This window comes from Cetorhinus maximus, chromosome 5 (genome assembly GCF_964194155.1).
Source record: "Cetorhinus maximus chromosome 5, sCetMax3.hap1.1, whole genome shotgun sequence".
In the NCBI taxonomy this organism is placed as follows: domain Eukaryota; kingdom Metazoa; phylum Chordata; class Chondrichthyes; order Lamniformes; family Cetorhinidae; genus Cetorhinus; species Cetorhinus maximus.
This window is the reverse complement of record NC_135883.1, coordinates 89,151,771-89,164,857: the sequence shown is the minus strand read 5'-3', so window position 1 is coordinate 89,164,857 and position 13,087 is coordinate 89,151,771.

Here is a 13,087-nt window from a genome sequence, read left to right as displayed (position 1 = left end):
TCTACTCCTGCTCCTATTTCTCATGCTCCTATGTCCTTATGTCATTGATAAAGTAACTAAAGATGGTTGGGACCAGAACTCCATCCTGAGGAAATCCTGCAGCAATGCTTGGGGCTGAGGTGACTGGCCTACGACAACTTTGTACTAGGTATGACTCCAGCCAGTGGAGACTTTCCCCCAATTCCCAGTATCTCACACGGTCTAATGATGCAGCCACTCTCAACTCACCTTTTGAATTTTGCCATTTTATCAATGTTTGGATCAAGTAATGAGGATAGAGATGAGTGGCTCTGGTAGAATCCAAACTGAGCATCAGTGAGCAGATTACTGGAGAGTAAGTGCCACTTGACTCCTTCCATCACTTTGTGGATCATTGAGAGGACGGTGATGGGACGCTAGTTGGATTGGTTTTGTCCTTTTTTTGTGAACAGGTTACATCTGAGCAAGTTTCCAGATTCTTGCATAGAAGCCGTTCTTGTAGCTGTACTAGAATAGATTGGCTAGGGGTGCAGCTAGTTCCGGATTATCAATCTTCTGTACTTCTGCTGGGATGCTGTGAGGGCCCTTAGCTTTTGCTGTACCAATGTGCTCAGTTTGATATCAGGTTGAGTGAATTGAATTGTCTGAAGACTGAGTGATAATAATAGAGCGAGGACATGGCAAGGGTGCTTCGACATGTGAGGACACAGACATCTGTGATCATCTGCCTGGAGAGTTGCGGGACTGGGTCTCTTTCATTTCCAAGGAGCTCTGTCATCAGTGGTCGATCCTATGATGTGAACTCGGCCTCGATTGTCTTCTTGCCCTTTTTCCCTCTCCCATGCTCTCCTGATGTTCAGGTTCTGCTCTTCCTGTTGTGGGTGTTGTCCCTCATCACCATTGGACCCAGAATCTGACAATCATGCCCCCACTGCCAGGTGCAGCCTTCCTCCTGGGAAAGTGTAAGCCCAGCTGCCCTTGCTCCCTGTTCTGCCTCTGTGATGCTGCTGACCCTATTCAAAGCCCCAGCACTGAGTGCCTATTCTCCATGCCACCTGTGTATTGCAAAGTGTTCAGTCTCCCTTTGCCCCATTGATCTTCTTATGGGGCTGGGGTGATGCCCTGAGGCAGCCATGACTGGCTCCCCTCTCGGCACCTGCTTCCCCTCAGCTGTTCAGTAGCTGACAGCTTCTGAAATCTCTTTGCTCTTTGAAATATTCCACCTTCCCTCTCCAACAAGCTCTAAATGAGTTTTATTTTAACAAATTTAATTGGTTTTGATAAGAAAGAGAGTAAGATCCCTGTCGCATCACCTCCCCTTCCTACCTGGCTTGGTGATTATTGCCAGCACCAGGATTGGTGCCTTGAAATTGACACATCACCTGGCACCAGTGTTTTCAGGGTGCCCCCACCTCTGTTCCCACCTTCGCGGGGCCGCAAAGATTCAGCCCTTTGTGTTGAGCATTGAAGTAGCCAATTCAAAATATATTCTATATCCTTGCTACCCTTGTACTTCTTTCAAGTGGTTTTCAACATGAAGGAGTACCAATTCATCTGCTGAGAGAGGGTGGTAGGTGGTAATCAGTAGGAGATTTCCTTGCCCACGTTTGACCGGATGCCATGAGAATTCAAGGGGTTTGCAGTCAATGTTGAGGACTCCCAAGGCCATTCACGCCTGACAGTATACCTACTGTGCCACCACCTCTGGTGCGTCTGTCCTGCCTGTGGGACAGGACATATCCAGCAATGGTGATGGAGGACTTTGTAACATTTGGTACAACTGAGTGGCTTGCTAGTCCATTTCATAGAGCACTTAAGAGTCAACCTCATTGCTGTGGTTCTGAAACCACAATTTGACCAGACCAAGAATGGACACCAGAGGCTGGATTTTCCCATCCGTACACAGGTAAAACTCGCATTGAGTGGTTGGAAGTGGAGGCATGTGGGCCCAACACATGGATATCCTGCCCCCATTCCTGTCGTGGGTTATTTTGATTGGCACAGGAAAGGAGGCAGGTCATGAGCTCACATACAGCACCCTGGCCAGCTCCATTGCGGGTTTGGTCATTTTAGACACCCCACTATTTTCTTGGAGTTGGGCCGGGTTCTGAAGATGGTGTGGTTCACTACAGCTCAGCGGTGTCGTGAACCATGGGGGATCCCTCGTCTGAAGTCCGAAATCTTTTGATAGTTAAGTTCAAAAGATATTGACAGCTTCACATGTGATGTAATGCTGTATGATAAGTTAAATATGTTTTAATGCAGTTATTAATGATATGGCTTTGTTCTTCAAAGGTAAGTGACATTAAATTAACCAGCATTGTGAAAGTGGAAAAATGTTCAGATGCATTTGGAGTATATTATCCAATGGATAAAGTGCTCTTCTGCATTGAACAGTATTGATATTCATATTTGGCTGTGCCATTTCTCCCCTGTGATTTAATCTTTTAATTGATTGACAGCTCAGACCTTGCTTTTAAGCTTGAACAGATGGCTGGGCTCCTTCAAAGACTCAAATATGTTGCAGTTCCAGAGGCTTTGTTTATACCACTATGCAATAAAATCCCATTATGAATACTTGGCTGAGCTCCAAACCTCACTGATGGATTCAGGTCAGCAAGGGTTGTTGACAGAGTTGTCAAGGGGATTATGAGTTTATTTATATTGACAGTAATTTGACCATTTAATAGGATTATGTTTTAGAAGTGGTCTTTGAATGACTGTTTACCTTGATAGTCTTATGACCACTTATTAGGAAAATAGATTTTTTTGAAGTGGTTGCTGAAAGATTTTGTTTATTTTGACAGTTTTATGAGCATTTTAAAGATTTCCCTATGTTATTATAGAGTTCAAAAGTTCTGCACATAGTGGATACTGGATGAGGGGGCATAGAAGAGGTGAAGGGGTATGAGCAGGTGGGTGAGCAGGCATACACGGGTGAGATGTAGGAGGTCTCACACTCATCTACAGAACTGGGTTGATGTCCTAATGAACAGAAGTGGGCTGTCTAACCTGTCCTCCTCTGTTCCCACTTCCACCCTACTTAAGGAGGCTGCAGCCCACCCCCGACTGAGGGGGGAAAATACAATGGGCAGGCATGGCCACTCAGGAGGTAGGATTATGATGTTGGAAAATGGCCCGGCTCACTATTCCTGTCTCAAAGGGGAAAATCTAGTCACAGGTTTCCTACCCTAGGGGCCTAAGTGAACCAGGCTCTGGTATAATGGTTATGAAAGTATTTGCACGTTAAACTGGACCTTGGTCCAGATTAAACTGAAAGAAAATGGTAAATAGAAACAATGTCCTATGTTTCTTGTTGCATGTGGCCTATTGATTTACTTGTGGGTATCATTACATTTTTTTGCACACACGATAACTTAAAAGGGCCAACTTGTGCTTGGCCTGCATGGGAACTTGTGGGTTGTTGGGTGGCTTAAAGGGAACATTGAATAGAGATGGCAATGGAAAAAATGTAAGCAAGACATTAAACGTTGGATGAAAAATGTACATCAAAAGCTGGAATCCCATTGTTGAATGGAGAGATTATGTCAAATTTGAAGCTGAAAAGATACTTTGGGCTGGATTTTCACCGAGCTGGGATGACTCAAAAGCTCTAAAAATGGCGGGTGCGTCCTGATTCCTGACCCCATTCCCGGGCTGTCTGATTTTCAGGTATTCTTATAGGGTACAGGCTGGTTTGGGTCAAAAGCCCACAACTGGCCCTCCCGACCTGGCCGACTTCCAATGCAGAGATGGGCGTATCCTACTCTTCAGCAATTTTCATGGAGGCAGGCGGATTTTTAAAGAGTCATTGTTCATGGCTCAGCCTCAGAGGAGTCATGGACCCTAGTTTGCAGGAGGGGACCTTTTAAAAAGCGAGTTCAAAAGGTCCTCCTCATGCTCCCTATGCCAAGCTATGGCATTTCCATGCCCATTGACCCTCAACGCTATAGAACCAATGGCAACATTGTTTTAAAAAAGGGTTTAAAATGTCATTTAACATTCCACTATGTTAAGAAAGTCATTTCACTATAGGGCAATAAAAGTGTCAATTACCCAGACTCTTTAAAATGCCAATAACAGAGATCACAAGTTCTTGAAACCACCTAACCTTGTAAATAAACATTGTGAAATTGGCCGCAGAGATCAAAAAGCAGAGCTGTTAAGCAAGCAATGCTTTCTCAGGGCTCAGGCTTTTCAACAAGAGTAATGGATGTCTGAGCTTTCAGCCAAGTCTCATTTTATATTTTTGGCTAAGGAAGAAATAATGAATGCTCTCACTATGAATTGCATAAAATTCTGTGGGAAGGAAAATTGTGTCAGAACTTGCCACGCCCCTAGCCAAGCTCTTCCTGTACAGCTACAACACTGGCATCTACCAGCAATGAAGAAAATTCCCCAGGTATGCCCTGTACACAAAAAACAGGACAAATCCAACTCGGCCAATTACTGCCCCATCAGTTTACTCTTGATCATCAGTAAAGTAATGGAAGGGACCATCAAAAGTGATATCAAGCAGCACTTGCTTAGCAATAACCTGCTCATTGATGCCCAGTTTGTGTTCCGCTAGGGCCACTCAGCTCCTGACCACATTACAGCCTTGGTTCAAACATGGACAAAATATCTGAACTCCTGAGGTGAGGTGGCTGCCCTTGACATCAAGGCTGCATTTGACTGAGTGTGGCATCAAGGAGCCCTAGCAAAACTGGAGTCAATGGGAACCGGGGGAAAATTCTCCGCTGGTTGGAGTCATACCTAGCACAAAGGAAGATGATTGTAGTTGCTGGAGGCCAGTCATCTCAGCTCCAGGACATCACTGCAGGAGTTCCTCAGGGTAGTGTCCTTGGCCCAACCATCTTCAGCTACTTCATCAATGACCTTCCTTCCATCATAAGGTTAGAGTGGGGATGTTCACTGATGATTGCACGATGTTCAGCACAATTTGAAACTCCTCACATACTGAAGCAGTCCATGTCCAAATGCAGCAACACTATCCAGGCTTGGGCTGACAAGTGGCAAGTAACATTCGTATCATTGCCAGGCAATGACCATCTCCAATAAGAGAGAATCTAACCATCGCCCTTTGATGTTCAATGGCATTACCATCACTGAATTCCCCAACTCCAACATCCATTGACCATGAACTGAACTGTACTAGCCATATAACTACTGTGGCTACAAGAGCAGGTCAAAGGCTAGGAATCCTGCGACGAGTAACTCACCTCCTAACTCCCCAAAGCTTGTCTGCCATTTACAAGGCACAGGTCATGAGTGTGATGGAATATTCTCCATTTGCCTGGATGAGTGCAGCTCCAACAACACTCAAGGAGCTTGACACCTTCCAGGTCAAAGCAGCCTGCTTGATTGGCACCACATCCACAAACATTCACTCCCTCCACCACCAACGAACAGTAGCAGCAGTGTGTACCACCTACAGGGTGCACTGAAGACACTCACCACGGCTCCTTAGACAGCACCTTCCAAACCCACGACCGCTACCATCTAGAAGGACAAAGGCAGCAGACACATGGGAACACCACAACCTGGAAATTCCCCTCCAAGCCTCTCGCCATCCTGACTTGGAAATATATTGCCGTTCCTTCACTGTCACTGGGTCAAAATCCTGGAACTTCCTCCTAAACAGCACTGTGAATGTACCTACACCACAGGGACTGCAGCGGTTCAGGAAGGCAGCTCATCACCACCTTCTCAAAGGGCAATTAGTCTAGACAGCGAAGCCCACATCCCATGAATGAATAAAAAAAATTGGGGAGCAAATGTAACTGTTCTTCAAAGAAGGAAACAGGGATAATCCAGGAAATGATAGGTCTTACTTCAGTTGTTAGTAAATAGTAGGGATGGAATTCCATGATCTCCACTATGCTGTTGGAAGTGCTGCGGGATTGGAGGTCTATCTTCAGTTCCTGGTATTGTGTCATTTACATAATGTTATAAAGTGGGCAGCACTGATGCCATTAATGACATTCCCTGGAATTCTGGCGCATAAGGGACTTATGTCAAAGATAATAGCGCTTCCAGTTAAGGGAAATGTCTCCACAAGGATGGGGAGAAGGTCAGAGGATGGAAAGCAAAGGTTTGGGGTAAAGGAAGATTGGGCTTGTACCCAGAGACATAGGACACATATGCAAGGAATCAATCTTGAACTTATGCAAACCCTTGGTTAGGCTGCAGTTGGAATATTGCACGTCCTGTTAGAAAACATATGCATTAGCTTTACAATCAAAACTTATGTGAAAGGTATTAAAGAATAAGCAGCCGGAATATTACCATGCATCAGTCCACAGGCTGAGGGAGAAACAATGGTGCCCCCAAGTGGTGAGAACTGGGTTTCAAGCTTTTCTACATAGCAGCTGGTTCAAATCAATTGACATACAATTTTGTGAGTGAACTATGTAACTGTCAAATTGTTAAAATGCAACATATAGAGGCAGCAGTTCTTCAGTAAAGATAGCATATCAATGCAAGACTTGCTAAACAGAAAATGGATGTGTCAGACTCTGCCTACCTCTCCACACATGCTAACAGGTAAAGAGATTCCATGGACATTGCATGACACCACTACAGGCTTGATGAAGGTGCCAAACAAATGTAAAATAACCCTTCTCTGTTGTAACTCCCAACACTCTCACACTAGATTTTGTTACAATATTTTATAATATTTGCTCTATTTGTAAATCTGATGCAGGCAGCATAAAACTTTTGCAAATGTTCAAGAGAGGGTCAGTATGTATCACAATTTCTTCCCTAAATACTATCATAGTGAACACTTGGGGGTTAAATTGGTAAAAATGCGAAATCCCACCCCAACACCCAGCAGTCTCCAGCTGCCACAATTCACGGCTGACATTCTCACCTGACAACTGACCAATTTCTCAATCTGGTCAGCTGTCAAGCAGGAAATTGAATTTTTAAAAATCATACAAGCTCCTGCAGTTATATTCTACAAGACCTCTGCCTTTCCTGTATTCTGAGTTTCCCAGTCACTGATAGATGCAGCCCTAAACCACCAATTCCCCATAAATATTGGAGACTTCATTTCTTTTTAACTCATTCAATATGTCCTTAGTATAGATGAACTTCCAGGACATCTTCATTGTTTAGATACCGAAAAAGGCTGGTGCAAGCACCCACTCCTGTGACAGACCATTGTTAAAAGTCCATGTTCAACTGGTCTTGGGGAATTGATGCCAACCTATAATGATCTGCCTGTGTGCATTAATTCATTAAGAACTGGCCAACTAATGTCATCCAGAAGATGACAGAACACCTGAAAGTTGCCTCCTGATCGGAAAAACATGAAAGCATCCACTGTAGTGTGAATATGTAAGCTGGTGCACAGTCTGCATGAGACCTGTGATGGTGCACCCTCAGAGTGTGTGACCTCCTCACAGGAGTCATTGCTGACCTCCTGGATCACCACCTCCTGCAGCATGCCTGAAGGCCTTGGAAGATTGAAGACATGAATTAGACTGTCAAGGTAAAAATGTTTTAAGAGATCATGACACGCATAATCATGTTTCACTGGCTAATGACATCAAATCAATATGAATGAGTGTTGTATGCCATGTGTCTGATATTAATTATGTCACTACATAGCTGGGAAGGCCCATCTCTGATGGCCAAGCAAGTCAAGACTCCACTAATCTCGGGCAGCACCTCCTCTGCAGATGTGAACTGTGAGATTGATGGATGACAACTTTTGTTTGTCTCCGTCTCTCCCTGGTTCTAAGTTTTTTTTCTCCTGCAAAGAGGGCAAGAAGGGACCTAGTGATTGAGAGTAATGGAAGGCGATGGATAGATGGCAACATTTATTGAGGGGAATATGAGGGAGATGCATGGCATTGCACAAAGATGAGGGTGGGTGGACAGGCGGGGATATGGGTAAGTGTATAGACAGAGAGGGATGGATGAACCTGCAAGGTAAGTTGGTTTGAGGAATGATGTGCTAGAGTAGACTTGAGAAGGCAAAGTGAGGGTGAAACACACGTTGGGATATAGCTGAATGTGCCATTGTACTCACATTTCCTGCCCTGCTTAGGTCATTAAACTGCTTTCAGCACTGAATCCAGTGCTGACTTCCTCTGATCCCTCTAGCTATATCTTCTTACTCCCACTGGCATATTTCTTATAACATTGCGACCCCATTCTGATAGTTCCTTCTTTTGTTCTTCCAGAATCCTGCAGTATATGATTGAGCACTGGAGTTGAAATTGCGCCCACTCAGCCTAATTGGGCAGCAGATGAAGAGGTCAGATATACTTGCGATGGCTGGATGAAAAATCCCTTGACAAACGTGTAACAGATTCTTACTAGTTTCCTATGTGCTACTGGAACTCCGCCCCCACTTCCCCCTGCCCCACTCCCAGCATGCTATCAAGCTAAAATCACCTCTTAGAAACATAGAATGATGCAGCACAGAGTGGTAGTTTAAAATATTGCAATGGATGTCTGTCATATTTATTGAATTTTTGGATCTTTCAAGGCATCAGCAATTTCTAAAACAGCGGTTGAGAAATCAGGACTCACATTCTGTTAATGATTGTGTGGAGACTTGGCGTTATTAGAACTGAGAAATCTAATTATTATTACTGCCAGTTATGTTTCAGTTTGTATATTTAAAAGATCACTGGATGATTACCAAGACAGAATCCTTGCTTTCTGCTTGCATTAATTGCATATGCATGCATCTGTTATGGAAGCAAAATTAAGTAGCAGGTTCAGGGGATGGGGGAGGGGGAAGAGTTCCTCCATCTGCTAAGTGCAATAAAATCATGAACCTCTAATGAACACTTTTACAATGTAGCACACAGAGGAAATCATCTTCCTCCCTCAATTTGCAATGGGACTAACAAATGCTTGGATAGACTAGACTTAATGTAGGTGAATCAACTCAACAAGATTATAGGATAAAGAAAAGAACTTGCATCTTTCATGATGCCTAAAAACACCTCACAGCCAATTCACTACTTTTCCGAAGTGTTGTCAATGTTGTAATATAGGGGAGACTAGCTGTTCTATCATTAAATGTTCAGTGCATTTCAAAAGGGAAGATAAAGATCTGGGCATGAGAAAAGCCATGAGTTATACTGTCACAATGAACTTTTTCACCAAAAACACCAAAACACCAAAATGTATTTTTGGGTGCATTTATATTTTAGTGTTATAATTGCTGGGGTTTCCTCTTTGCATCAATATTATGTTCCAATGCAACCAGAGGTGGGTCCTTCCCTGACTCAGAGGGAACAGCTGGAGAAGTTAGTGGTGTGTTGTTTGGGTAGAACACCAGTTGGTTATCGAACCTTGTGTGAAAAATGCTCAGGAGATCTATTTGGTTTTAACTTTCCTGGAGTCAATTCAAACGTATGCAATCACACATGAGATCACTCTCCAGGACAGGAGAATTGCAAAAAGAGTCAGGCAGTAGAAACAAGGCACTGTCTGGCTGCGATTGATACTGCAGCTATAGGCCTTCTTAGCTGCAGTGCCAATACATTTCCAATATAATTTGCATAATTATATTGTATGTCCATTATTACTGTAGGTAGTCACTCCATCAGAGCTGAATGCAAGGTTCTACTTGAGATATTATCCTTTCTTTCTCATTCAGATGATCGTTCCAGCATTTTAATCTTCCAGCTGTTGACATTTTTTCCTTTCATCTTGTTTGAATACAAGCATGATTGTTTTCCTTTACTCACTCCATTCACAGTTCTTTCACTTTTTAATCTCAATATGCTCATTACAAAGAGATTTATGATTTTAACATTAAGAAAGTCAAATGTACAGTTACACCGTGTAAAGTTTTGCTTTGAAAAAGAGCAATTTTTATCTTAAAAAGAATTCCTTGGAAGAACTGATGGGCTTCAACATCTCAAACAGCATACTCCACCCATCATCTGGAATAATGACTGGAAAAGGTGAAAGAGGTTGTTCTATATATATTGTGTTTGTAATAGGTCAGTTCATGTTAACATTTTGCTGCTGTTTGGTTGACTGTGCAGAATGGATGGTAGTGTGTTTCTTGAGTACGGGTAGCCAGATGTCACTGATGAGAAGGATGGGGACGGTGTGGTGTTGGTAGATCTCCATAGCCTCCCTAATGCATCTTGATTGCCAGTGTGTGATGGATGAGGTAAGTTTAGAGTTGGACCATTGGATGTGGTGATTATTAAGTTAAGCTTGTTTGACTTGCCCCATAAATTCTATTTGAAGTAGGTTTGATATTCCTTGAGTCTAGTATGTAGGCTGTGGCCTTTTTCTCCAATGTAGATTAGTCTGCAATTGCATGGTATGCTGTAAATTTCTAATTTATTGTATGATGGTTTCTTGTCTTTGTGGAGATGAAGAATGGAGTGGAGCTTCTTAGATGATGTGTTGGACTTCTATTCCCCCTGACTTGAGTTTATATTGTAGTCTGTGCAAGGTGGAGCCAATGTACAGGATGCTGATTCTTGCCTTAGTGGAAGTATTTGTTATGGAGCGAGAAACTGGTGGGCATGTATAACTTTGTGTGAAGGGAATCCATTGAGTTGAAGTGTAGACTTAACATGGCAATGTTCCTGTTGTAGTTGCTTTGAGTTGGTGACCTTGTACTAGCAAGAGATTCCAAGGATATGCCTAAAACAGTGAAGGTGGAAACTATTCAGCTTATTCTCCTACCTAACATATGTTGTCCAGGTCTCACCACTGTAGAGCAGTGCACTCAGGACGCAGGCTTGGTAGACTCACAGTCTGGTGATCTCAGTCAGGTTGCTGTCGTACCACACTCTCTTACTCAGCTTGGAAATAACAGCTGTAGCTTTTGCAATGTGTATGTTGATTTCAGCATCAAGTGACAGATTGCTGGTGATTGTAGAGCCTAGATATATGAAGCTATCAACAAACTCCAGCATCACATTGTCAATGCTGATACATGGCAAAATCCTGGGATATGACATTTGGCTTCCTGATACTGATGGTCAAACCAAACTCTTTACAGGTGAGAGAGTCTGCCCATTTGCCGCTACAGGTGTTCCTCAGTATGGAATGTTAGTGCGGCATCGCCTGCATAGAACAGGCGATGATGAGGCTGAACAGCTTTCTGTCAGTTCTGGTATGCAATTAGGCACCCTCTATAAATGATCTGAAGGCATATGACTGCAGCAAGGCAGAAGCATATGCCAAAGAGCGTTGGTGCCAGAACACAATTCTTTTTGACTCTACTGACGATCTCAAAGGGTTTTGATGTTGTTGCATCTCAGTTGACTTTACCCATCATGTTGTCATGGAAAGAGGAAATCACACTGAGCAACTTCAGGGGGCAGCCAATTTTCTCCAGCAGCTCAAATAGATCACCGGTGCTCACATGGTCAAATGCCTTGGTGAGATCGGTGAAGGTTATATATAGTGGCCTCCTTTGTTCATGGGATTTCTCTTGCAACTGCTGGACTAAGGAGATCAGGTCAATTGTAGATCTTCCAGTTCTGAAACCACACTTCGGGATAGATGTGTTGAGCCAGGATCTGCAGTCTTGACAAGGGCAACATGGGAAATAACCTTTCCCATGATGCTCAGCAGGGAGCTGCCTTGATAGTTGTTGCAATCACTGCAATCACCCTTCATCTTGTACAGGGTCACAAACTTTGCATACTGCATATACTGGGGCAATGTCCGCTCCCTCCAGCAGAGACAGAGAAATATGTGCTGATGCTGCAGGGGTGCCTGTTTTCCATGCTTGATGAGTTCGGGTAGTCTTGCATCAGCACCTGGAGTTTTACCCCATGGCAAGTGAGTCAATAGTTTTGCTAAGCTCCTCCACTGGGTTTGATATCCATCTCTGCCATGACAGGCAGGCTTTCTGTGATGTCTAAAACTTCCTTAGTGACTGTGATCTCCCTAGAGTACAACTCAAGGTAGTGTTCCACCCATCTCTCCAACTGTTGTGGTGCCTGTGATGACCTTCCCTGCTTTTGTTTTCAATGGAGCCATTTTCTTTGCTGATGGACCTTCTGTTCTTTTGATCCTTTTATACATGCCCCTGACATTCCCTGTGTCCAGAACATCTAGATATTCTGACAGAGTTGTACCCAGTAGTCATTAACACACTACCTAGCAGTTTGTTGGACTTTTCTTTGAGCGGCTCTCAGGGTTTTCTCGCTCAGGTCTCTCTTGTAAGTAATGAGAGTGGACTGTTCAGCTTCAATGACAGGCTCCATCACAGTAATGTTAGCCTTGAACCAGTCAGGGTTTTTTTCATTTTTGCTTCCCATATGTTGAGTGCGGTATTGTAGTTGGGTTCTTGAAGTATGTTACATTTCACTCCTGCACTGTGTGTGGGAATGCTGGAGAGCACCTGTTTAATCGAGCCGAGGAAGTGTTTTTACCTGGATAGGCATCGTCACTCTAGGCACAGCAGGGAGTGGTCTGTATCACAGTCAGTGCTGTGGTAGCTGTGGAGGTTGAAAGTGCTGTTTAGAGAGTCATGTCTGATCGGATCTAAATGGTGCCAATGCCCTGATCTTGGATGCCCCCAGGACATCTTATGGCATGGTTTGTTCTGAAAGAATGCTTTAGCTAGACAAAGCTCATGGTAGCAGCAAAGCTCAAGTATTCTCTGTCCGTTCTCATTTATGTTTCCCAGGCCATGACTTGTGTGGCCTCATGGTCCGTCTCCACTTTTGCACTGAAACCTCCCCGTTCTATAAAGATGTTCTGACTTAGGGATTCTGATGAAAGCAGTGTCAAGCCCCTCATAGAGCTGGTCTTTTGCCTCTGCAGTGTAACACAGCATTGGAGCATAGATGCTCATGAGGTTAACTGACCTTGTTTGAGTTGAGAGACGGATGGAGAGAACTCAATCTGAACTGTTTGTGGAGAGTTCTATCATCAACAGTAGTGAGTTCCTTATAGTGAAGCCTACAGCTTGCTCATGTCTTTCCTCTGAACATTCCACTGCCAGATAAATGTGTAATGTTTCTCTTTTAGTGATCCGCTCTCGGCGAGCCTGGTCTCTTGGAGGGAAGCTATGTCAATGCTCAGCCTATCAAGTCCTGTGTCCATTACAGCTGTCTTGCATGCGTTATTGACCAGCTGTAAATCATCTGTCAGT